The 27,556-nt window shown below is 45.8% G+C and overlaps 1 pseudogene; it reads right to left on the bottom strand.

Annotated features, from left to right (window-relative positions):
- LOC120941072 overlaps window positions 1-27,556 on the bottom strand; it is a 115,637-nt pseudogene that overhangs the window by 45,514 nt on the left and 42,567 nt on the right.

The raw sequence follows: 27,556 nt of genomic DNA, 5'->3' as shown, positions 1-27,556 counted from the left end.
TTGGTATTTCTTTGCATGCATGCACGTGTTTACATACTATACACATATGTGTGTCTCCCTACACCTATGTGCTTACATGTCTGTATATACACTATTTACTACATACATCATCTATCAATGACTTCTGGAACCAAACGATGTTTCATAGGGTTCTCCATTCATGGCATCTTTCCACTCTTTCTGATTATTACATTCATATATACATGTGCCATGGCTTTAATAAAAGCGCCCCCCCCCCCCCGGCGGGCTTCCTTCGATGTCTTCGGCAGGTGGGGGGTGGGTGCCGCTCTTCTTCGCCGCCGTCTGGTTCTCTTCCGCCGCCGGGTGGGGTCGCTTTTATAAAAGCGCCCCCCCGGCGGGCTTCCTCCGACGTCTTCGGCGGGGGGTGGTGTGCTTCTGTCGGCTTCTGTCTTCTTCTGTCTTCTTTCTTGCTTCTTCTTCTTCTGTCGCCTTCTGCTGTCTTCGTTTCTTCTTTCCTTTAGGTGTTGACAAGTCGCTTCCTCCCGCTGCAATGCCGGGTGCAGCTGCTCGCACCGACTTATATAGGCCACCTACGACGTCACAGTCCCATCATGCTCCGGTACCTACCCACGTGATACCTACCCACGTGGGTAGGTACCGGAGCATGATGGGACTGTGAGGCCTATATAAGTCGGATGCAAGCCGCGCACCTGTCCTTGCAGCGAGAAGAGCCGTCGGGTCAACAGCGGAAGAAGGGAGAAGAATGGAAGTGAAGAAGAAGACGTCATAGAAGAGCGTGCTGGCCACCTGCTAGTAACTGAGCTTCACACAAAGATAGCGGGCGGCCAGCGCTGAAGGAGAAGGCACCGGACAGCGGGAGAAGAACCGGGGTGCGCCGAGTCAACAGCGGAGAGCGGCGACGATAGAAGAAGACCCCCGAAAAGCGGAGAAGACCCCCCGGAGAGCGAAAGAAGAAGCCCCCCCCTGCTAAAAGAGCTAAAGAAGACAGGGGGGGCCTCCGGAGCAGACGAATAAATTATTTTAAAAACCCTGTGTCGTGTTTTTATTAACTTTAACACTTTGCCACCAGGTGAATGGGTAGAGGTACGATGTACCCCATATCCATTCACTTAGGGTGGGGGGCCGGTATCTGGGGGCCCCCTTATTTGAGGGGGCTCCCAGATTCTGATAAGCCCCCCCGCCTGCAGACCCCGACAACCAACGGGCAGGGTTGTCGGGAAGAGGCCCTGTCCTTATTAACATGGGGACAGGGTGCTCTGGGGTGGGGGGGCCGCAGTAGGCCCCCCTGCCCCAGAGCACCCAACCCCCCCATGTTGAGGGCATGCGGCCTGGTACGGCTCAGGCGGGGGGGGCGCTCGCTCGTCCCCACTCCTTTCCTGACCAGTCGGGTAGCATGCTTTGGATACGGGTCTTGGCATGGAGTTCTCCCTCTCAGAATGCATACCAAACGCCGGCTAGAATTGGCGGGAATCCAAGTTGGATCTCCCGTCGCTTCTATGACAGCTTTGTCTCCATCGCGGCAAGCCAGCTCGGCGCTGGCTCCCGCGATGGGGCTCGTAGGTGGTCAATCTCGCCGAGAAAGGGAGCGAGATTGACACAATATCGCGGTCACCCACTGTACTGTAATTGGAGCGCAGCAAAGAGCCAAATGCAAAGAATTGCATCAAAAATTGTCATTTACACGCCCCTGTTAAACAGGGGCAGAAAAATTGGGCCTTAGGCACTGCTGGCGGTGCCACAACACTGCAACACCTCACAGATACTGTAATTGGAGCGCAGCAAAGAGCCACATGCAAAGAATTACATCAAAAATGTATATTATACGCCCCTGTTAAACAGGGGCAGAAAAATTGGGCCTTAGACACTGCTGGCGGTGCCCAGAACCAACAATGTTCTTACTAGCTATCAGCAAGATCATTGAGGAGGAAAATGATATTCAGTCAGCATAACAGGACAGTCACTCAGCATCAGCATAGGCAGTCTCCAAGGGATCTGACATTTCAAAAAAATGATTCAGTTACATCAGCATCAGGTGCTTGGTAGCTGGTGTTGATCCAAGCCTGATTCATTTTTATTAAGGTCAGTCGATTGACGTGGACGTGGAGAGGCGCACCCTGTGATCGGTCACAAAGCCTCCAGCAGCACTGAATGTGCGTTCTGATGCAGGACAAGCCAGTAGCTCAATTGCGTACTGTGCAAGCTCTGCCCAGTGATCCATCCTCAAGACCCAGTAAGCCAGAGGATTTTCGGTGGGGAAGGTGTCCAAGTCTAATCTTGCCCCTAGGTATTTACCATGTAAACCAGACGCTGGCGATGGTTGCTAGAACCGGTCATACCTTGGGGCTGCGGACTAAAAAATTGCCTGAACGCATCGGTCAGATGGCCATCTTCTCCACCACTCCTTCTGTGACTCACTGAAGCCTCAGCAACACGTTGTCCAGGATCAGGATTTGGTAATCCACCAGGTTCTGGAAATGCGTTGCACAGACCTTTCTGCAAGGCCTCCCGAAGATGTTTCATCTTCTGATCTGCGATGGCAAGATAAGGTCTGCAACCTTACTTTTGTAACGTGGATCAAGGAGAGTTGCCAGCCAGTAATGATCCCTCTCCTTGATACCACAAATATGAGGATGCTTACGCTGGCTTTGCAGGATCAGGGAGGCCATGCAGCGTAGGTTTGCTGAGGCATTCGGGGCACAGTCTTCTGGGTCACTGAGGACGACAAGATCCGCAGCCACCTCATCCCAGCCACGTAAAAGTCCATGGGTTCCTTGGGACTGCAATTGATCCCTTGAAGACTGCTGCTGCTGATGCTGAGTGCTAGGCTCCACCTCCATGCTGCTTATACAATCCTCCTCCTCCTCTTCCTCCTTCTCGTCCTCTTCCTGTGTGCTAGACAGGCAAGAAGGACCACTGTCTGGATAAAGGGGGCCTTGAGAGGTAAGGAAGTCCTCCTCTTCCTCCCTCTGTTCTGCCTCAAGGGCCCTGTCCATTATTCCATGTAGCGTGTGCTCCAACATGTGATGTGAATAAGAGGGACAGTCTCACTGTCACTGCTCACCATCCTCGTGGCCTCCTCAAATGGTGACAGGACGGTGCATGCATCCCTGATCAAGGCCCACTGGCGTGGGGAAAAAACCAAGCTCCCCTGACCCAGTTCTGCTGCCATATTCGCACAGGTACTCATTGATGGCCCTCTGCTGTGTGTGCAGCCGCTGCAGCATGGCCAATGTAGAGTTCCATCTGGTGGGCATGTCACAGATTAGGCGGTTCTTGGGCAGGTTGTATTCCCTTTGGAGGTCTGTCAGTCGAGCAGTGGCATTATATGACCTTCGGAAATGCACACAGACTTTCCTGGCCTGCTTCAGGACATCCTGTAAGCCCGGGTACCTGCCCAAGAACCACTGCACCACCAAATTCAGAACATGAGCAAAACAGGGCACATGGGTCAGTTGTCCCTGTCGCAGGGCAGAGAGGAGGTTGGTGCCATTGTCGCTAACCACCATTCCTGGCTTAAGCTGGCGTGGCGTCAACCACCTCTGAGCCTGCCCCTGCAGAGCTGACAGAACCTCTGCCCCAGAGGTTCTGTCAGCCAAGCACACCAGCTCTAGCACCGCATGGCATCTCTTGGCCTGCATTCCTGCGTAGCCCCTCGTACGCCTACGAAACGTACGGAGGGCACATCAGCACAGGAAGAGGAAGAAGAAGAGGAGGGGGTGGAGGAGAGAGGTGTGTCACAACCAGAAGTAGTGTTTTGGAGGCGTGGTGGTGGAACAACCTCTAACACTACTGTACCTTGCCCTGCGTCCTTCCCAGCTGCCAGCAGAGTCACCCAATGCGCCGTGAAAGAGAGGTAACGTCCCTGTCCATGCCTGCTGGACCATGAGTCAGCGGTAATATGCAACTTACCACTGACCGCCCTGTCCAGCGAGGCATGGACATTGACTTCCACATGCCGGTAGAGAGCCGGAATCGCCTTCCGTGAGAAAAAGTGGCATTTGGGAACTTGCCACTGAGGTACCGCACATTCCACAAACTCACGGAAGGGGGCATAATCTACCAACTGAAAAGGCAGCAGTTGAAGTGCTATCAATTTCGCTAAGCTAGCATTCAACCGCTGGGCATATGGATGGCTGGGAGAGTACTTCTTTCGGCGCTGCAGCAGCTGGGGAAGCGAAATTTGTCTGGTACAATCTGCCATCGGTGTACCGCTAGTAGATTGCCCGCATGTACTACTAGGTTGTGACACACCTAATTCTACACCTTCAGTCCTATCAGTGCAGGCTTCAGAGAGGACTGAGGGTATAGTGGGGTTGGAGATCCCAGCTGATGAGGGGCAAGGGGCGGTGTGCTTTGTTCTTTGGTGTGGGTCTTTCTGGTATGCTTGCCAATGAACTGCATGGCAGGTCGACATATGTCTGGTCAAGCATGTGGTGCCCAAGCGGGTGATGTTTTGGCCATGCGAGATATGCTTGAGACATATGTTGCAAATAGCAACGGTGCGATCTGATGCACATGTCTCAAAAAAGGCCCACACCAAAGAACTTTTGCAGTAACGCTGAGACACAGCAGTGCCCTGCACAGGCGTAGCTCTGCGATGTAATGCAGTTGGTGTGCTGCCCTTAAGCTGTCCCCTGGAGGGCATCCTGCCTCTTTGGAGATGTGCCTGTGCCTCCTCCTTCTCCTCCTCCTCCTCTCTCCTATCAGGCACCCACGTAGAGTCAGTGACCTCATCATCCCCTCCCTCCTCATCACTGTCGAAAACCTGTCAGTATGCTGCAGCTGGGGGAACATGACTGCCAGATTGCTGTCCCATTTTCATGCAGCATGTACCCAACACTGTGTTTAAACAGTTCGGGGACTCAGGAGAACATGGTGGGACTAGGGAAGGAGTGAGTGATGCCATTGTGCAGAGGGAAGAGGACGCCTTGGCAGCTGCTTTGCCAGACAAAGTAAGCTCAGCCTGGGTGAGAGAGGATGAGGAGGATGAGGACGGCTTGGTCATCCACTCTACAAATTTGTCTGCATGTTGAGGCTCAACACGGCCAGCTCCCGAAAAGAAGGACGAGCGTGTCCAACGGCCACCTGCTGAAGAGGATGCATCGTGTCCTCCACCAGCACTGTTGCCTCTAGATGCAGAGCCTGCTTGCCCTTGTGACTCTATGCCTCTCTTTGTTGTCCTTCCAGACATTATAATGGCCTGCAGAGGACAAAGTCAGTACACACACCTCGTAGCTTTAGGTGCAAATTGCAGAGGACACGTGCAGTACACACCAAGTGGGTATTGGTGCAAAGTAATTAGCACACTTTCACTATACACCAAGTGGGTTTGGGTGCAAAGTAATGAGCAGCACAATTGCACTATGCACCAAGTGGGTTTAGTTGCAAAGTAATGAGCAGCAAACTAGCACTATGCACCAAGTGGGTTTAGATGCAAAGTAATGAGCAGCACACTAGCACTATGCACCTAGTGGGTTTATTTGCAAAGTAATGAGCAGCACACTAGCACTATGCACCAAGTGGGTTTAGTTGCAAAGTAATGAGCAGCACACTAGCACTATGCACCAAGTGGGTTTAGATGAAAAGTAATGAGCAGCACACTAGCAATATGCATCAAGTGGATTTAGATGCAAAGTAATGAGCAGCACACTAGCACTATGCACCAAGTGGGTTTAGGTGAAAAGCAATGAGCAGCACACTAGCACTATGCATCAAGTGGATTTAGATGCAAAGTAATGAGCAGCACACTAGCACTATGCACCAAGTGGGTTTAGGTGAAAAGTAATGAGCAGCACGCTAGCACTATGCACCAAGTGGGTTTAGTTGCAAAGTAATGAACAGCACACTAGCACTATGCACCAAGTGGGTTTACATGCAAAGGCACACTAGCACTATGCACCTAGTGGGTTTATTTGCAAAGTAATGAGCAGCACACTAGCACTATGCACCAAGTGGGTTTAGGTGCGAAGTAATGAGCAGCACACTAGCACTATGCACCAAGTGGGTTTAGGTGCAAAAGCAATGAGCAGCACACTAGCACTATGCATCAAGTGGATTTAGATGCAAAGTAATGAGCAGCACACTAGCACTATGCACCAAGTGGGTTTATTTGCAAAGTAATGAGCAGCACACTAGCACTATGCACCAAGTGGGTTTAGGTGCAAAGTAATGAGCAGCACACTAGCACTATGCACCAAGTGGGTTTAGTTGCAAAGTAATGAACAGCACACTAGCACTATGTACCAAGTGGGTTTAGATGCAAAGGCACACTAGCACTATGCACCTAGTGGGTTTATTGGCAAAGTAATGAGCAGCACACTAGCACTATGCACCAAGTGGGTTTAGTTGCAAAGTAATGAGCAGCACACTAGCACTATGCACCAAGTGGGTTTAGTTGCAAATGAATGAGCAGCACACTAGCACTATGCACCTAGTGGGTTTATTTGCAAAGTAATGAGCAGCACACTAGCACTATGCACCAAGTGGGTTTAGATGCAAAGTAATGAGCAGTAGTGATGGTGCAAACCTAAAATTTTGCGTTCGCGAACGCCGATTGCGAACTTGCGCATATGTTCGCGAATGCGCGAACCGGGCGAACCGCCATAGACTTCAATGGGCAGGCGGATTTTAAAACCCACAGGGACTCTTTCCGGCCACAATAATGATGGAAAAGTTGTTTCAAGGGGACTAACACCTGGACTGTGGCATGCCGGAGAGGGATCCATGGCAAAACTCCCATGGAAAATTACGTAGCTGTCGCATAAATCACCTAACATTCATAAATTGTTTGGAATAATGTGCTTTAAAACACCAAGTATGATGTTATATCGATCAGGTAGTGTAAGGCTTAGGGTTAGGGTTAGGGTTACAGATAGGGTTAGGGTAACAGATAGGGTTAGGGTTAGAGTAACAAATAGGGTTAGGGTTAGCGTTAGGGTTACATATAGGGTTAGGGTTAGGGTAACAGATAGGGTTAGGGTTACAGACAGGGTTAGGGTTACAGATAGGGTTAGGGTTAGGGTTAGGGTTACAGACTGTAACCCTAACCCTAACCCTATCTGTAACCCTAACCCTATCTGTAACCCTAACCCTACCTGTAACCCTAACCCTGTCTGTAATAACTTGAGAGGTGCCCGAAGCTGAGCTGGAGGAGGATGGTGTGTCAAGGTTATGAGCGGAAGCTGTAGAAGATTGGGTGTCCTGTGTTAGCCAGTCAACTATGTCATCAGAACATTTCGAGTTCAGGGTACGTGGCCTCTGAACACTGGGCATTATTCTAGGGCCAAAGGGAATCACAGCACCACGACCACGACGGCCCCTGCGGGGTGGCCTGCCTCTGCCAGTCATTTTTTTTAATTTGTTTAGTTGTACTATGCGTGCAAGCTACTGTGACACCAGATATGAGTGGCACTGTGCACTGGCAGAAGTTGGCAGAGTAGACGCTGCAGGCCTGATACACGCCTGCAGACAACTAACTGCTATTCTATTGCAGTCAAAATTGTGTTTTTTCTTTTTAAATTTAATCTACTATGCCACCAGATATATGAGTGGTGGCACTGGGCAAGTGGGCACAGTTTACACTATGAGCCTGACACACGCTGGCAACTGACTACTATTCTATTGCAGTCAATTTTTTGGGGTTTTTAAATGTTATGTACTGTGCCACCAAGATAGATGAGTGGTGGGTGGCACTGGGCACAGTGGACGCTGTACCCCTGACACACGCTGCCAGCCAGGCAACTGACTACTATTATATTGCAGTAATATTTTTTTTTAAATGTTATCTACTGTGCCACCAAGATAGATGAGTGGTGGGTGGCACTGGGCACAGTGTACGCTGTGATCCTGACACACGCTTCCTGGCAGGCAACTGCAATTAGATTACAGAGAAAAAAAAAGCTGACTGATATACTTGCCCTACAAAGGGCTTTTTGGGGTGCTGTCCTTACAGCAGAGATCAGATGAGCCTTTCAGGACTGGAGTGTCCACTAGCCTAGCTATAGATTTCCCTATCAATTCAGCAGCAGCAACACTATCCCTCCTCTCACTAAGAATGCAAGTTCAGAATGAATCTAAAATGAATGCTGCCCGAGAGGTGGGAGGGTCAGGGAGGGAGGGTATGCTGCTGATTGGCTGGAATGTGTCTGCTAAAAAAATATACGTATGTGTAGCGCTAAAATTAATAAATGAATATCAAAATACCAAAAAATTTGTATAGTAAGAAATAAAACACATATAACATTAATAAATGTTAGACACAAATTGTGAAACATGTGAGATTCCTCTGTAGCGAGGGGTGACAACAGTGCCAACTGGCACGTGAACTGATGCACCTAAGGTGGTATCTAACATAAAAACAAAGTCCAACAAAAACTCCTAAGTGTGATGGTCCGAGGTATGTAGCAAAGTTCATCAACATCCACAAGTCATTCAAGTGAAAAGGTGAATAAATAGAAAAAGCGTGACTCCTTTAACGTGACAATCCCATCACCGGAAAAAGTGCAGGCTTACCGGAACTTGTTGACCACTGGTGGCATATGCCAAAAGAGGTCAGTCAAGGCTTTATATGACGATTGTCAAACAGCAATCCTTGGCAGGAAGCGTAGGTCCAACTGGTGGGTAGGTCCTTATATGGAATAGGTCCCCAGGAGTAAGCCGGAAGCTATACTGATGTTGGTATCCCAAAACCAATTGGCTCAGTGTGTTAGTGGTCAAAAGCACATCGTCTGGGGTGGCACAAGCACACCCCAGACGATGTGCTTTTGACCACGAAACGCGTCGGGAGGACTCCACTGTCGCCCCATTTACATGCAAGAGCTCTTTTACTTCCAGCCAAATGTAAGTTTGTTAGCTGTGAATAAACACGTATTTTTTCTTTTATACGGAGTTACGCTATGTGGCCACTTCTCTTTATTTTTCTCTATGCACCACTAACACACTGAGCCAATTGGTTTTGGGATACCAACATCAGTATAGCTTCCGGCTTACTCCTGGGGACCTATTCCATATAAGGACCTACCCACCAGTTGGACCTACGCTTCCTGCCAAGGATTGCTGTTTGACAATCGTCATATAAAGCCTTGACTGACCTCTTTTGGCATATGCCACCAGTGGTCAACAAGTTCCGGTAAGCCTGCACTTTTTCCGGTGATGGGATTGTCACGTTAAAGGAGTCACGCTTTTTCTATTTATTCACCTTTTCACTTGAATGACTTGTGGATGTTGAGGAACTTTGCTACATACCTCGGACCATCACACTTAGGAGTTTTTGTTGGACTTTGTTTTTATGTTTGATACCACCTTAGGTGCATCAGTTCACGTGCCAGTTGGCACTGTTGTCACCCCTCGCTACAGAGGAATCTCACATGTTTCACAATTTGTGTCTAACATTTATTAATGTTATATGTGTTTTATTTCTTACTATACAAATTTTTTGGTATTTTGATATTCATTTATTAATTTTAGCGCTACACATACGTATTTTTTTGGTTGTTTTGCTTTTTTGAATAAGCCGTGTCAGCAGCTACCATTTACGCACACCTGGCAGCGCAGGGTATCCACTCTCTTTCTGGAATGTGTCTGCTGACTGTGAGGTAGAGGGTCAAAGTTTGCTCTATGATAATTAATAGATGGCGGATCGAACAGCACATATGTTCGCACGCATCGGCGAACGCGCAAAAATCGCCGCAAATTATTCACCGGCGAACAGTTCTGTACGTCTTTAATGAGCAGCACACTAACACTATGCACCAAGTGGGTTTATTTGCAAAGTAATGAGCAGCACACTAGCACTATGCAACAAGTGGGTTTGATTGCAAAGTAATGAGCAGCACACTAGCACTATGCACCATGTGGGTTTAGATGCAAAGTAATGAGCAGCACACTAGCACTATGCACCTAGTGGGTTTATTTGCAAAGTAATGAGCAGCACACTAGCACTATGCACCAAGTGGGTTTAGGTGCAAAGTAATAAGCAGCACACTAGCACTATGCACCAAGTGGGTTTAGATGCAAAGTAATGAGCCACACACTAGCAATATGCACCTAGTGGGTTTATTTGCAAAGTAATGAGCAGCACACTAGCACTATGTACCAAGTGGGTTTAGGTGCAAAGTAATAAGCAGCACACTAGCACTATGCACCAAGTGGGTTTAGGTGCAAAGTAATGAGCAGCACACTAGCACTATGCACCAAGTGGGTTTATTTGCAAAGTAATGAGCAGCACACTAGCACTATGCACCAAGTGGGTTTAGGTGCAAAGTAATGAGCAGCACACTAGCACTATGCACCAAGTGGGTTTAGTTGCAAAGTAATGAGCAGCACACTAGCACTATGCACCAAGTGGGTTTAGATGCAAAGTAATGAGCAGCACACTAGCACTATGCACCAAGTGGGTTTATTTGCAAAGTAATGAGCAGCACACTAGCACTATGCACCAAGTGGGTTTAGGTGCAAAGTAATGAGCAGCACACTTGCACTATGCACCAAGTGGGTTTACATGCAAAGGCACACTAGCACTATGCACCTAGTGGGTTTATTTGCAAAGTAATGAGCAGCACACTAGCACTATGCACCAAGTGGGTTTAGGTGCGAATTAATGAGCAGCACACTAGCACTATGCACCAAGTGGGTTTAGGTGCAAAAGCAATGAGCAGCACACTAGCACTATGCATCAAGTGGATTTAGATGCAAAGTAATGAGCAGCACGCTAGCACTATGCACCAAGTGGGTTTATTTGCAAAGTAATGAGCAGCACACTAGCACTATGCACCAAGTGGGTTTAGGTGCAAAGTAATGAGCAGCACACTAGCACTATGCACCAAGTGGGTTTAGTTGCAAAGTAATGAACAGCACACTAGCACTATGTACCAAGTGGGTTTAGATGCAAAGGCACACTAGCACTATGCACCTAGTGGGTTTATATGCAAAGTAATGAGCAGCACACTAGCACTATGCACCAAGTGGGTTTAGGTGCGAAGTAATGAGCAGCACACTTGCACTATGCACCAAGTGGGTTTAGTTGCAAAGTAATGAGCAGCACACTAGCACTATGCACCAAGTGGGTTTAGTTGCAAATGAATGAGCAGCACACTAGCACTATGCACCAAGTGGGTTTATTTGCAAAGTAATGAGCAGCACACTAGCACTATGCACCAAGTGGGTTTAGATGCAAAGTAATGAGAAGTAGTGATGGTGCGAACCTAAAATTTTGCGTTCGCGAACGCCGATTGCGAACTTGCGCATATGTTCGCGAATGCGCGAACCGCCATAGACTTCACTGGGCAGGCGGATTTTAAAACCCACAGGGACTCTTTCCGGCCACAATAATGATGGAAAAGTTGTTTCAAGGGGACTAACACCTGGACTGTGGCATGCCGGAGGGGGATCCATGGCAAAACTCCCATGGAAAATTACGTAGCTGTCGCATAAATCACCTAACATTCATAAATTGTTTGGAATAATGTGCTTTAAAACACCAAGTATGATGTTATATCGATCAGGTAGTGTAAGGCTTAGGGTTAGGGTTAGGGTTACAGATAGGGTTAGGGTAACAGATAGGGTTAGGGTTAGAGTAACAAATAGGGTTAGGGTTAGCATTAGGGTTACATATAGGGTTAGGGTTAGGGTTAGGGTAACAGATAGGGTTAGGGTTACAGACAGGGTTAGGGTTACAGATAGGGTTAGGGTTAGGGTTACAGACTGTAACCCTAACCCTAACCCTATCTGTAACCCTAACCCTATCTGTAACCCTAACCCTAACCCTACCTGTAACCCTAACCCTGTCTGTAATAACTTGAGAGGTGCCCGAAGCTGAGCTGGAGGAAGATGGTGTGTCAAGGTTATGAGCGGAAGCTGTAGAAGATTGGGTGTCCTGTGTTAGCCAGTCAACTATGTCCTCAGAACATTTCGAGTTCAGGGTACGTGGCCTCTGAACACTGGGCATTATTCTAGGGCCAAAGGGAATCACAGCACCACGACCACGACGGCCCCTGCGGGGTGGCCTGCCTCTGCCAGTCATTTTTTTTAATTTGTTTAGTTGTACTATGCGTGCAAGCTACTGTGACACCAGATATGAGTGGCACTGTGCACTGGCAGAAGTTGGCAGAGTAGACGCTGCAGGCCTGACACACGCCTGCAGACTACTAACTGCTATTCTATTGCAGTCAAAATTGTGTTTTTTCTTTTTAAATTTAATCTACTATGCCACCAGATATATGAGTGGTGGCACTGGGCAAGTGGGCACAGTTTACACTATGAGCCTGACACACGCTGGCAACTGACTACTATTCTATTGCAGTCAATTTTTTGGGGTTTTTAAATGTTATGTACTGTGCCACCAAGATAGATGAGTGGTGGGTGGCACTGGGCACAGTGGATGCTGTACCCCTGACACACGCTGCCAGCCAGGCAACTGACTACTATTATATTGCAGTAATAATTTTTTTTTTAAATGTTATCTACTGGGCCACCAAGATAGATGAGTGGTGGGTGGCACTGGGCACAGTGTACGTTGTGATCCTGACACACGCTTCCTGGCAGGCAACTGCAATTAGATTACAGAGAAAAAAAAAAGCTGACTGATATACTTGCCCTAAAAAGGGCTTTTTGGGGTGCTGTCCTTACAGCAGAGATCAGATGAGCCTTTCAGGACTGGAGTGGACACTAGCCTAGCTATAGATTTCCCTATCAATTCAGCAGCAGCAACACTATCCCTCCTCTCACTAAGAATGCAGGTTCAGAATGAATCTAAAATGAATGCTGCCCGAGAGGTGGGAGGGTCAGGGAGGGAGGGTATGCTGCTGATTGGCTGGAATGTGTCTGCTGACTGTGAGGTAGAGGGTCAAAGTTTGCTCTATGATAATTAATAGATGGCGGATCGAACAGCACATATGTTCGCACGCATCGGCGAACGCGCAAAAATCACCGCGAATTATTCGCCGGCGAACAGTTCTGTACATCTTTAATGAGCAGCACACTAACACTATGCACCAAGTGGGTTTATTTGCAAAGTAATGAGCAGCACACTAGCACTATGCAACAAGTGGGTTTGGTTGCAAAGTAATGAGCAGCACACTAGCACTATGCACCAAGTAGGTTTAGATGCAAAGTAATGAGCAGCACACTAGCACTATGCACCTAGTGGGTTTATTTGCAAAGTAATGAGCAGCACACTAGCACTATGCACCAAGTGGGTTTAGGTGCAAAGTAATAAGCAGCACACTAGCACTATGCACCAAGTGGGTTTAGGTGCAAAGTAATGAGCAGCACATTAGCACTATGCACCAAGTGGGTTTATTTGCAAAGTAATGAGCAGCACACTAGCACTATGCACCAAGTGGGTTTAGGTGCAAAGTAATGAGCAGCACACTAGCACTATGCACCAAGTGGGTTTAGTTGCAAAGTAATGAGCAGCACACTAGCACTATGCACCAAGTGGGTTTAGATGCAAAGTAATGAGCAGCACACTAGCACTATGCACCAAGTGGGTTTAGGTGCAAAGTAATGAGCAGCACACTAGCACTATGCACCAAGTGGGTTTAGTTGCAAATGAATGAGCAGCACACTTGCACTATCCACCAAGTGGGTTTAGTTGCACTGAGCACACAGGCAATACAACATGTGAGAACACTGCAGCTAGCACAATCAACTGCCTGACAGATTAGGAACAACTAATCTAACTAAACTATACAGTGTATAAATATATTGTGAGGATAGGACCTTGTGCTGGGTGAGAAATGCCTATTTTACGCCAGGTTCTGTAAAGAAACACATGTTAATTGGTCAGCTGTGTTTTGGGTTTTTAAAGGCTGATCTGAGCAGCATTCAGGGCCCCACCCCACAGACAGGAGGTTTTTGCTAAGGAGTCAGGTGACTCCCAAAAGCTCTGTGAGAGAAGACAGAGTGGATGCATCTCTGCAAGAGGCAGAGGTGACTACTGTTGGAGCAGCAAGAGATAAGCTAGGTGTGTGCTTAGCTGCAGCAGGACGTAAGCTAGGTGTGTGCTTAGCTGCATCAGGATGTAAGCTAGACGTGTGCTTATGGCTAAGAAGCGGGTAGTTCTGAGGAGCAGAACGTGGGGCCTAAGCTAAAGGCCTGAACAGCCAGATGGCAAATGTGAAAGCCGGGAGGCTGAATTGTTGACGTATTTCCAAGATACAGGAATGATGAAAACCCCCTGCGAGGGCTACTTTTCTTTTCTTTGAACTTTGCTTTTAAATAAAAGTGGGCTACCAGCCCTTAAAAACTCAGTATTGGATTGGCGTCTCACTGAAAAAACGCATCTACCCTTGGAGTCTGATTCCCCAATCTCACAATATGTACAACCCCTGGGATGTATATATATCCTCTACACACTGTAAATTTAACTAACTAGCCTGCCTGCTCTATCTAGCTAGGAAAAAGACAATCTCTCTCTCTTTCTCTGTCTGAACTGGAACAAGCCCGGAACACACTACACGAGGCTGCCCTGCAGGCGGCCTTTTATAGTGTGGGGCGTGTGCTAAAGCCCTGAGCCATAATTGGCCAAAGCCACCCTGGCTTTGGCCAATTACGGCTCTCTTTACTGACAGCGCTGTGATTGGCCAAGCATGCAGGACATACAGCATGCTTGGCCAATCATCAGCGCGCAATGCCGCAGAGAATTATGGGCTGTGGCGCGTCACTCGAATTTGGCGCGAACGACCCGTTTTGTTCGTATTTCGTCGAACATACGTTCGATTCGAACACAAAGCTCATCCCTATTACGCATGTTAATAAGCATAAATGTGGGGTTTTCATATCAGGAGGGCCTGTCAACTTTTCACTGACAAACGTCTCTTCAACAAACACCCACTGCTTTCTCTTCATTTATCTAACCTGCAGCAGAGGGTTGATTATACATCCATTTATTCAACATGTGACAGGTACAGTGGGGATCGAAAGTTTGGGCACCCCAGGTAAAAATTTGTATTAATGTGCATCACAAAGCCAAGGAAAGATGGAAAAATCTCCAAAAGGCATCAAATTACAGATTAGACATTCTTATAATATGTCAAAAAAAGTTAGATTTTATTTCCATCATTTACACTTTCAAAATGATGGAAAACAAAAAAATGGCATCTGCAAAAGTTTGGGCACCCTGCAGAATTTATAGCATGCACTGCCCCCTTTGCAAAGCTGAGACCTGCCAGTGTCATGGATTGTTCTCAATCATCGTCTGGGAAGACCAGGTGATGTCAATCTCAAAGGTTTTAAATGCCCAGACTCATCTGACCTTGCCCCAACAATAATCAGCACCATGGGTTCTTCTAAGCAGTTGTCTAGAAAACTGAAACTGAAAATAGTTGACGCTCACAAAGCTGGAGAAGGCTATAAGAAGATAGCAAAGCGTTTTCAGATGTCAATATCCTCTGTTCGGAAGGTAATTAAGAAATGGCAGTCATCAGGAACAGTGGAAGTAAAAGCAAGATCTGGAAGACCAAGAAAAATATCAGACAGAACAGCTCGCAGGATTGTGAGAAAGGCAACTCAAAACCCACGTTTGACTGCACGATCCCTCCAGAAAGATCTGGCAGACACTGGAGTTGTGGTACACTATTCCACTATAAAGAGATACAAATATGGTCTATATGGAAGAGTCATCAGAAGAAAACCTCTTCTATGTCCTCACCACAAAAATCAGCGTTTGAACTTTGCAAATGAACATATAGACAAGCCTGATGCATTTTGGAAACAAGTTCTGTGGGCCGATGAGGTTAAAATATAACTTTTTGGCCGGAATGAGCAAAGGTACGTTTGGAAAAGAAAGGACACAGAATTTAATGAAAATAACCTCTGTCCAACTGTTAAGCATGGGGGTGGATCAATCATGCTTTGGGGTTGTATTGCAGCCAGTGACACAGGGAACATTTCACGAGTAGAAGGAAAAATGGATTCAATAAAATTTCAGCAAATTTTGGATGGTAACTTGATGCCATCTGTGAAAAAGCTGAAGTTGAAGAAAGGATGCCTTCTACAAATGGATAATGATCCTAAAACACACCTCAAAATCCACGGGGGATTACATCAAGAGGCGTAAACTGAAGGTTTTGCTATGGCCTTCACAATCTCCTGACCTCAACATAATTAAAAATCTATGGTTAGACCTTAAAAGAGCAGTGCGTGACAGACAGCCCAGAAATCTCAAAGAACTGGAAGACTTTTGTAAGGAAGAATGGGCAAAGATACCTCAAACAAGAATTGAAAGACTCTTGGCCGGCTACAAAAAGTGTTTACAAGCTGTGATACTTGCCAAAGGGGGCAGTACAAGATAATAACTCTGCAGGGTGCCCAAACTTTTGCAGACGCCATTTTTTTGTTTTCTGTAATTTTGAAAGTGTAAATGATGGAAATAAAATCTAACTTTTTTTGACATATAAGAATGTCTAATCTGTAATTTGATGCCTTTTGGAGATTTTTCCATCTTTCCTTGGCTTCGTTATGCACATTAATACAAATTTTTACCTGGGGTGCCTAAACTTTCGATCCCCACTGTATCTTATGTGTTATGCCACATACACACAACCGTTTTTCATGTCATGGAAAAAACAAAGTTTTTCTCGACATGATTCCTCTCAAGCCTGCCTTGCATACACATGATTGTGATAAAAAATGCTTGAACAAAGCGTGGTGACGTACAACACGTACAATGGCACAATAAGGCTCGATTCACACCTATGCATGTTGCTTTTGAGCGTTTTTGCAGTGCTTTTTGCGCTGCTTGCTGCGTTTTTCGACACACGTTTTTACTGCGATTTTGCCACGATTTTACCGCCTTTGTATTTTTTTTTTTTTTTTTTTTTAGCTGGCAATTTAAATTTTGTTTACATTTCCGTTAACAACCAGCTATAAACAGGAAGAAAAGAAAAACACGCAAATCACGGTAAAAACGTGGTACTTGCGTTTTGGATGCGGGTCCATTAAATTCTATTTCATGCAAAACACTGCTTTTTGCAGGAAAAAAACTCCCTGACCCTTTCCCAAAACGCAGAGGCACAAAAAAGCATTGATGTGAACATGTTCCATAGGAAACCATGTTAACAATTTTCCCTGCATTTCTGCAAAATGCTTTAAAAAAAGCATTAGTGTGACTGGAGCCTAATGGGGAAGTTCCATTCGAATGGCGCCACCCTTTGGGCTGATTATGCACATTTTCCTTCTCATAACTTGCTTCTGAGCATGCACGTTTTTTTCCCGTCGTTAAAGCCTACACACGACCATTTTTCATGACAAGAAAAACAACGACGTGAAAAACGTCGAGAAAAAATAGAGCGGGTTCTAAATTTTTAATGCCCATTTTTCTCGTCGAGAAAAATGCTCTGGAGCCTACACACAGTCGTTTTTAATGACCAATTTAAAAAATTGCATTTTTCTCGTCATGAAAAACGGTTGTGTGTATGCGGCATTACAGAATGACCAAATAATTACATCTTTTAAGGCAGGATTACATAGCATTGATGTTGAATGCGTATAGAAACCAGCTGGTTAGTGCAACGTTTACCCTACTGCAATAATTCACCAGAAATATAAATATATCGTAGGTTTTAAAATCAAAAGTTTTTGAGAACAGATGTCCTCTTCACAGTCAGAGCCAGAAATGTTGCAGATAGATTTGTGCACTGATTGATACATTGTGAAGTCTAAGGCCTTGTACACACGAGAGGATTTCCGCTGGAAACGGTCCGCCGGACTGTTTCCAGCGGATAAATCCTCTGGCGGATTTTGATCTGATGGCTGTACACACCATCAGATCAAAATCCCCGCGGAATACATCCGCGGTGACGTGGCCGCGCCGCCGCCGCAACGTTGACGTGGCGACGTGCGCGACCCTGGAAGGTAAATACTTCCACGCATGCGTCGAATCATTACGACGCATGCGAGGGATGGGATCGGACGGACTTATCCGGTGAGTCTGTACAGACGACCGGATAAGTCCGGCGGGCAGGATTCCAGCGGATAGATTTCTTAGCATGCTAAGAAATTTTTATCTGCTGAAAATCCGTCGGCTGGATTTTTATCCGCCTGAAAATGTTCGCTAGGCCGTACACACGACCGGATCTATCTGCTGCAACTGATCCGCCGATCAATCCCAGCGGATCGATACGGTCGTGTGTACGGGGCCTTAGAAATACATAAAAGTAACCTGAATTCTAAAGACAGTCCTAGAAATCTCTCACCTTTATCATGATTTCCTGGAGGCACTTACATCCAAGCTTTACTGTTTTCAGAAAGATTGATGGATAAGCATGTTCACTTTTCATCTTAGCAACCATCACAAATTGAATAAAACATGTTGCAATAAAAACACTTACTGTTGTTGCAGGATAACACATTGATAGTCCCAAAATCTTTTGGAAGTTCAACTCTGATGTTAGACCTTAAAATCAACATCAAAAGTTATTGGTAGATAAATTAACAATAAAAACATTTAATTTGTATTTATTTGTATTCTATACTTGCAAATACTTTTAGCTTAAACATGATCTCTAGACTTCTGAAGCACTGAACATTATAAAAAAATATACCGTATTTATCGGGGTATTGCGCGCTCCGGCGTATAGCGCGCACCCCTAATTTTGACCCTAAAATCCTGTAAAAAAAACATTTTAGTACATTTTACTACTTACAGTTTTGGTGTCTTGCCCGGCGTCCATTGGCAGCCTCGTCCCGTCCGGCGTCCATCTGCGGCCTCGGTGGTGTCCTCCTGGCTTCTCCCGCGCTGTCTTCATGTCGAATCCTCGCTTCCCGCGCTCAGTTTGAAGCTTCCAACGACGTATACCGAGCGCAGTACACTCGGGTATATTCGGCCAGGCTCGGCTTCTCACGCATAAACGTCACAGAGCGTGACTACGAGCGAAGCCGAGCCTGGACGAATGTACCCGAGTGTACTGCGCTCGGTATATGTCAGCGCAGGCATTCAAACACGGCGCGGGTATCGGCGTATATCGCGCACCCACGATTTTGCCATGATTTTCAGGGCAAAAAAGTGTGCGGTATACGCCGATAAATACGGTATATATATTTATGCTAATAAAATATGTCTATCACATTGCAAGAACAGTGATGAAGTTCTAATCCTTCCCCACTCTACCCAAAACTATAAAATAAAAAACATGGTTTGAGATACACTTTAAGATAACAAAACAAAAATACATATGCAAATACAGTGGAACCTCAGATTGCGAGTAACGCTGTTAACTAGTGTTTCGCAATACGAGCACTGTATTCTTAAAAATCCTGACTCGGTTTGCGAGTGTTGTCTCACAAAACAAGCAGGATTCAAGCCACAGCGGTATGCAGTGCCATGTTTGGCCTGAGGGGGGGGGCGAGAGCCAGCGGAGTCAAACAGTGCCGATCAAAGCCAATCGGCGCTGTTCAGAGCCATTTGGAAAGACTTGGAAATACACCGTTCCCGAGCCTTTGCGAGGTTTGCCGAGGTCAGCCAAGCTGTCCTCGGGCCTTTCCATGTGCTCCCGAGGCTCTCCTTAGCCCCCCCACCTCTGGCTGCATGCAGTATTGCATGCCATTGAAGTCGATGCGGAACAAATTATTTTCGTTTTCCATTGACTTCAATGGAGAAAAAAGGAGAGGGAATGGGTACCTAGGAACCCTGGGACTATGAAGCGGTGCTAATGAAGTGTAACAAGACACCAATTTAAAAAAATCTAAATGTTTTATTTATTGATACAGACAAATATAATTAAAGAACCAACTGAAGTCTTTAAATGTATCGAACTTCAACAATGTGAAACGACTCGTTGTAGTTGTAGTTCACTCGACATGTTTCGCTTGCATTTGAGCTTCCTCACGAGCTTAGAACTAACTACAATATTTCAAGAGAAATGAGTATAAGACAGATGGTCAATGAAAAAGTATATATATATATATATATACCAAATATATTGTCAAAATAAATAGATGTAGCAGGACATATTGAATAAATACAATATACAATGGTTAACAGTTAATGGATTAAACAAAATAACAATTTCAAATCTGATTATGTTTGAGCAGGAGAATAGGCGCAAGGAACTTACCACAACATGCAAAATTTGATTTAAAATCAATGACATCAAGGATGGGGTACTTCAAGATAGAAGAATACCCATACATGTAGAGCCAAACAATTTATTTCCCAGACGATGTGACACTCTGTCCAAGAACCATAATCGAAAATAAGCCAATAATGGTATTTTATAATGGAGTTTGAAGTTTAAGGATTTACTTAAAACTAAACTACGCTAAAAAGCTTAGATTAATAGCTGCTGTACCTTTAAGGGTTGGCCAAATATAATCAGGTGATTTGAAAAATAAAATAAGTTGTGATTGATTGTAAATGGCTTCATTCAAAAACACGGCCTCTGTGTTCCCTTAGTGCAGTGTTTCTCAATTCCAGTCCTCAGGCCCCCCCAACAGGTCAGGTTTTCAGGATTTCCATTATTTTGCACAGGTGATTTGATCAGTTTCACTGCCTTAGTAATCACCACAGCCTTTTCATCTGAGGGAAATCCTGAAAACCTGACCTGTTGGGGGGGCCTGAGGACTGGAATTGAGAAACACTGCCTTAGTGAGAATTTTCAAACAGAGGGATCCCAGAAGACATCATGCAATAGGAAAGATCTCAATTCTATAGAGAAAAAGTTTGTCCAATGGGAACATAGATTAGGATTGTCTACATAAATGGAATCAATTATTAGGAGACATTATCTCCTTGGTGGAGGATCAGTACATACCTTGGAAAGATTAAAGAGATGAGAGTGTCCTGAAGTGTAGCGGCGTGCTGCTCGCTTTGATTCAGAGGTGGTGCCTGACATAGCGACTGGGACTGCCGTGCTTAAAATAGCACACTGCGGCTGACGTCAGCAACGACGTCGCCGTAGCGGGGACACGTGACTCGCCGCGTCATCCCGCGATCCTCCCACTGTCACAGGTGTCTACCAATAGAATCGCCGACAGACGACGCATGCGCACAAGGCGATGCATCGCCTGTCCATTCTATACCAGCGCATCAGGAGGCGCGCGCCGCCATGTTGGATGTGGGATAAATTCCCACAACGGCAGCAAAGTGCACTAAATGGTTGCTAAATGGATGGTGATTTAGCAACTGCACAAAGGAGGGGACAAATGGATCAGGACTTGGACAGTATAAAAGATAAGGACCACTCGCATGAACACTGACCTGACCATTTCAGATCTCAAGCGTGCGGTCCTTTGTGTCCCTATGGTTCAAAAAACGGACAGAGCGAAAACAAACACATCTAAAGGAAAATCACCACCTCTTTACACAGGAGGGACATGTTCCAAGGCAAAAATTTTCATTTTGTGACTGTCAAAATTGTGATGAATGCCTATGTGAAGACTGATGGGACTTTCCATCTTTTTTTTGGCAATTAAACTTACATGGTCCCGTATTCTGTGGAAAAAGGGACGTTTGGTTTTGCCTATATAAAATGATCCACAATCACATTGCATGATGTAGACGATTCCTATAGACTGACAAGTCACTGAGAATGGTGGTTTGTGGATGCGTCCACTCGGAAGCATCATTGAGGTGGCCGAGTAGATATATCCACAGAAGGGACAATTGTGGCACAGTATGGTACCACCTGGTCCCTTCTTGGAAAGGTTAATGGGACAGTGATGACTATGGACAAGTTTGTCATGCAATGACTGAGATATTTTGAATGTCATTTCAGGGAAGGCTTTGAGATGTTTAGAGACTGCATCATCACTTTGAAGGAGGTACCAGTATTTCTGCAAGATCCCCCTTAATTGTTGACGATGCCCTGAAAATCGGGTGATTACTCGTATTCCGGGGCTGTCTTTCTTGACTTTCGTATCGTAAAGAAGTGATTTACGATCATGCTGCTTAGCCCGTGAATAGGCCTTCTTTAGACAATTATTGTCATAGCCATGTTCGCGAAACCGTGACTGCAAAGCTTTGGCTTCAATTTCGAAATTGAGGTCATCAGCGGCTCCCACTACCTCAAGGTACAGGGTGTGGCAATGGGGACCAAGTGTGCCCCCACCTATGCCAACCTGTACCTGGGGGGTTGGGAGAAGATCCTATTCCACCAGGAAAATATGCAGACATATATGGACCACATACCTTTATGGAGAAGGTTCATAGATGGCATTTTCTTCATATGGACTGGGTCCCACTCTGACCTTTTAAATTTCATGGACAGCCTGAAGACTAACAGCTATAATTTAAATTTTACTTTTGAAACTAGCCAAACCAGTTTAAATTTTCTTGACATTAAAGCGGTGGTTCCCCCTTAAAAACAACTTTTTCTTATTCCACTGCCCCCCCACATTCCATCACGATTAAGGCTCTTATTATTTTTTTCCTGCTGTACATACCTTAGTACAGCATATTCACCCGTGCATCCGGGTTGCGAGTCCCGCGGGAGTGGGCGTTCCTCACATGCTGTTGATTGACGGTTTGCCCAAAAACAAGCTCACCCCCCATCGCGTAAGCCGCGTCATGATTGGCGAAAGGAGCCGAACGGCGATGCGCATGCGCAGTATAGCGCCGACTCGCCGTTCGACTCCTTTCGCCAACCGTGACGCGGCTTACGCGACAGGGGGAGCTCGTTTTTGGGCAAAACGTCAATCAACAGCATGTGAGGAACGCCCACTCCCGCGGGACTCGCAACCCGGATGCACGGGTGAATATGCTGTACTAAGGTATGTACAGCAGGAAAAAAATAATAAGAGCCTTAATCGTGATGGAATGTGGGGGGGCAGTGGAATAAGAAAAAGTCGTTTTTAAGGGGGAACCACCGCTTTAAGATTGATGTTGACAGAAATGGCAATCTAGGCACCTCCCTATTCCGAAGGCCCCTTGCAGGCAACTCGTTGCTACATGCCGACAGCTCACACCCAAAATCATTAATATCTAGTATACCGTACGGCCAATAGCGATGACCTCAATTTCGAAATTGAAGCCAAAGATTTGCAGTCACAGTTTCGCGAACGTGGCTATGGCAATAATTGTCTAAAGAAGGCCTATTCACGGGCTAAGCAGCATGATCGTGAATCACTTCTTTACGATACGAAAGTCAAGAAAGACAGCATCATCAACAATTGAGGGGGATCTTGCAGAAATACTGGTACCTCCTTCAAAGTGATGATGCAGTCTCTAAACATCTCAAAGCCTTCCCTGAAATCACATTCAAAAGATCTCAGTCATTGCGTGACAAACTTGTCCATAGTCATCACTGTCCCATTATTCTTTCCAAGAAGGGACCAGGTGGTACCAGACCGTGCCACAATTGTCCCTTCTGTGGATATATCTACTCGGCCACCTCAATGATGCTTCCTAGTGGACGCATCCACAAACCACCATTCTCAGTGGCTTGTCAGTCTATAGGAATCGTCTACATCATGCAATGTGATTGTGGATCATTTTATATAGGCAAAACCAAACGTCCCTTTTTCCACAGAATACGGGACCATGTACCGTATTTATCGGCGTATACCGCGCACTATTTTGCCCTGAAAATCAGGGCAAAATCGTAGGTGCGCGATATACGCCGATACCCGCTTTCCCGCCATGAGTTTGAATACTGCGCCCGCATATAGCGAGCGCAGTACACTCGTGAATCTTCGGCCAGTCTCGGCGCCTCTCGTACTGACGTCCTGACGTCCTGAGCGTACAGGACGTCAGTGCGAGAGGCGCCCGAGCCTGCCCGAAGATTCACGAGTGTACTGCGCTCGCTATATGCGGGCGCAGTATTCAAAGTCGTGGCGGGAAACGAGCGGGAGGACGCCGCCGAAGGACGCCGGACCCGCCGAAGATGGATACCGGACCCGCCGAAGATGGACACCGGATCCGCCGAAGATGGACGCCCGACCCGCCGAAGACGGACGCCGGACCCGCCGAAGAGGACACCCGACGAGGCCGCAGAAGGACGCCGGACCCGACGAGGCCGCAGATGGACGCCGCGCAAGACATCAAAACTGTAAGTACAAAACAACAAAAAATCTTTTTTTCCCACAGGATTGGGGGCCACTTTGGGGGTGCGCGGTATACGCCAGAGCGCGTTATACCGCGATAAATACGGTAAGTTTAATTGCCAAAAAAAAGATGGAAAGTCCCATCAGTCTTCACATAGGCATTCATCACAATTTTGACAGTCACAAAATGAAATTTTTTGCCTTGGAACATGTCCCTCCTGGAGAAAGAGGTGGTGATTTTGACAGAACACTGCTTCAACGTGAGGCAAAATGGATTCATTCCCTATCTGCCCTACAACCCCCAGGTTTAAATGAAGCCTTTAGTTTCAAACCTTTTTTATGAATTAATTATTTATCATTTCATTGCAACATTAATGTTGTTTTTCTTGTTGTCTATTTTTTCCAAAATTAATGCTGTTGTGTACTTTTTTGATTTACTAAAACTTTGTTTCTTTCTAACATGAACATTATGCACTGTATACAAACTAGAATATCACTAGTTCATGGAGCTAACAATTTCCTTATGTGGCAGCAGATGGCGCAATTCCCTTTCCCCTCATGACTTACCATGATTATAACATTATATATATATTAAGAATTATTTACTAATTATTCAATTCAACAATCTACACTATACTATTCTTATTATTAATCTTTTTTCCTTTATACAGGAAATCATTGCTAATTTTTCTCCCCTTATTTACCACCTACTAATTGACAGGTAAGAGCCTTATTTTCCTTTAGATGTGTTTGTTTTCGCTCTGTCCATTTTTTGAACCATAGGGACACAAAGGACCGCACGCTTGAGATCTGAAATGGTCAGGTCAGTGTTCATGCGAGTGGTCCTTATCTTTAATACTCCCCATGTCATTCTTTGCCCAAGTCCTGATCCATTTGTCCCCTCCTTTGTGCAGTTGCTAAATCACCATCCAGTTAGCAACCATTTAGTGCACTTTGCTGCCGTTGTGGGAATTTATCCCACATCCAACATGGCGGCACGCACCTCCTGACACGCTGGTATAGAATGGACAGGCGATGCATCGCCTTGTGCGCATGCGTCATCTGTCAGTGATTCTATTGGTAGACACCTGTGACAGTGGGAGGATCGCGGGATGACGCGGCGAGTCACGTGTCCCCGCTACGGCGACGTCATTGCTGACGTCAGCCGCAGTGTGCTATTTAAAGCACGGCAGTCCCAGTCGCTATGTCAGGCACCACCTCTGAATCAAAGCGAGCAGCACGCCGCTACACTTCAGGACACTCTCATCTCTTTAATCTTTCCAAGGTATGTACTGATCCTCCACCAAGGAGATAATGTCTCCTAATAATTGATTCAATTTATGTGGACAATCCTAATCTATGTTCCCATTGGACAAACTTTTTCCCCTCTTTTTCTCTATAGAATTGAGATCTCCCTCTGTTTGAAAATTCTCACTAAGGGAACACAGAGGCCGTGTTTTTGAATGAAGCCCTTTACAATCAATCAGGACTTATTTTATTTTTCAAATCACCTGATTATATTTGGCCAACCCTTAAAGGTACAGAGGCTATTAATCTAAGCTTTTTAGCGTAATTTAGTTTTAAGTAAATCCTTAAACTTCAAACTCCATTATAAAATACCATTATTGGCTTTTTTTCGATTATGGTTCCTGGACTGGGTGTCACATCGTCTGGGAAATAAATTGTTTGGCTCTACATGTATGGGCATTCTTCTGTCTTGAAGTACCCCATCCTTGATGTCATTGATTTTAAATCAAAATTTGCATGTTGTGGTAAGTTCCTTGCGCCTATTCTCCTGCTCAAACATAATCAGATTTGAAATTGTTATTTTGTTTAATCCATTAACTGTTAACCATTGTATATTGTATTTATTCAATATGTCCTGTTACATCTATATATTTTGACAATATATTTGGTATATATATATACTTATTCATTGACCATCTGTCTTAGGCCCCGTACACACGAGAGGATCTATCCGCTGGAATTTCTCCGCGGATCGGTTTCAGCGGATAGATCGGCTGGTGTGTACGACGGATTTATCCGCGGATATTTTTCGGGCCGATGGATTTCCAGCGGATAAAAATTTCTTAGCATGCTAAGAAGTCTATCCGCTGGAATCCAGTCCAGCGGATTGATCTGGTGGTCTGTACAGACTCAACGGATCAATCCGTCCGATTCCCTCCCTCGCATGCGTCATAATGATTCGACGCATGCGTGGAAGCCCTTATATTTCAGCGTCGCGCACGTCACCGCGTCATCATCGCGGCGATGGCGCGCCACGTCACCGCGGAGGGAATTCCTCGCGGATTTTGATCTGATGGTTAGTACAACCATCAGATCAAAATCCGCCAGAGGATTTATCCGCGGAAACGGTCCTTCCGCGGATAAATCCTCTCGTGTGTACAAGGCCTTATACTCATTTCTCTTGATATATTGTAGTTAGTTCTAAGCTCTTGAGAAAGCTCAAATGCGAGCGAAACATGTCGAGTGAACTACAACTACAACAAGTCGTTTCACATTGTTGAAGTTCGATACATTTAAAGACTTCAGTTGGTTCTTTATTTATATTTGTCTGTATCAATAAATTAAATGTTTCTATTTTTTTAAATTGGTGTCTTGTTACACTTCATTAGCACCGCTTCTGACCGTCCTGACTCTCCGGTAGTCCAAGGGAGGGGGCGAGCACGACACTCCACACCAGGGAGAAAGCCTTGCATTACTGTGTGGAGTTACAGACAGAAGAACAGGAAGTGAGGATTTTTCAGAAGAAATAAGGCCATTTAAATGCAAAATCGAAGGATGAGGTAAGTGAAGGAGGACTGCACTAAGGTAAAGGAAGCTATTTAGGGAAAAAAATTGTACCTTTACAACCCCTTTAAGGTGGTCTTCCAGATAATCCCTAAAAAAGCTGTGGGTGGCTGTTACAGAATATTGTATTGTGTCAAATAAGACATTACATTTAGACTGCTATCCAGGGAACTGGCATTCCCCTTCTTTGATCATTTGCAAGCTATTCAAACTTGACAGGGATTCTAATCTTCCCTACTCTAAGGGCCCTTTCACACGGGCGGATCAGTAATGATCCGCTCCGTGTGTCCGCAAAAGCTCAGCGGGGATCCTCCGTAAAATCCCCGCTGAGCTGGCAGCTGACAGGGCGGTTCCGCACACTGTGGGGGATCGGATGAACACAGACCGTATGTCCGTGTTCATCCGATCCGGCAGATGGAAGAAAAATAGGATTTTCTTCTGTCCGCAAATGCGGATATTTGCGGAGGCAGACAATTACGGGTGTCAGCGGATGGTCATCCGCTGACACCCGTAATCACATAGGGACCCATGTATGTCCCATTTTCTTCCGCAACGGACGGATGAAAATGCGGACATACGGTCCGTATGTGTGAAAGGGCCCTTATCCTAAATTTAAAAAAAGTTGGCTAAGCCCAGGTTCACACTGGGTACGATTTGAGATGCGATTTGACATGTCAAATCGCATCTCAAATCGGCGGCATTTGCTGGCAATTGTCGGCAATGGCACTGTCCTAATCGGTGCGACACCGCATCTGCGGCGCTGCACCGATTTCAAAAAGTAGTT

This window comes from Rana temporaria, chromosome 5 (genome assembly GCF_905171775.1).
Source record: "Rana temporaria chromosome 5, aRanTem1.1, whole genome shotgun sequence".
Taxonomy (NCBI): domain Eukaryota; kingdom Metazoa; phylum Chordata; class Amphibia; order Anura; family Ranidae; genus Rana; species Rana temporaria.
This window is presented reverse-complemented; position numbering and strand designations above follow the sequence as displayed.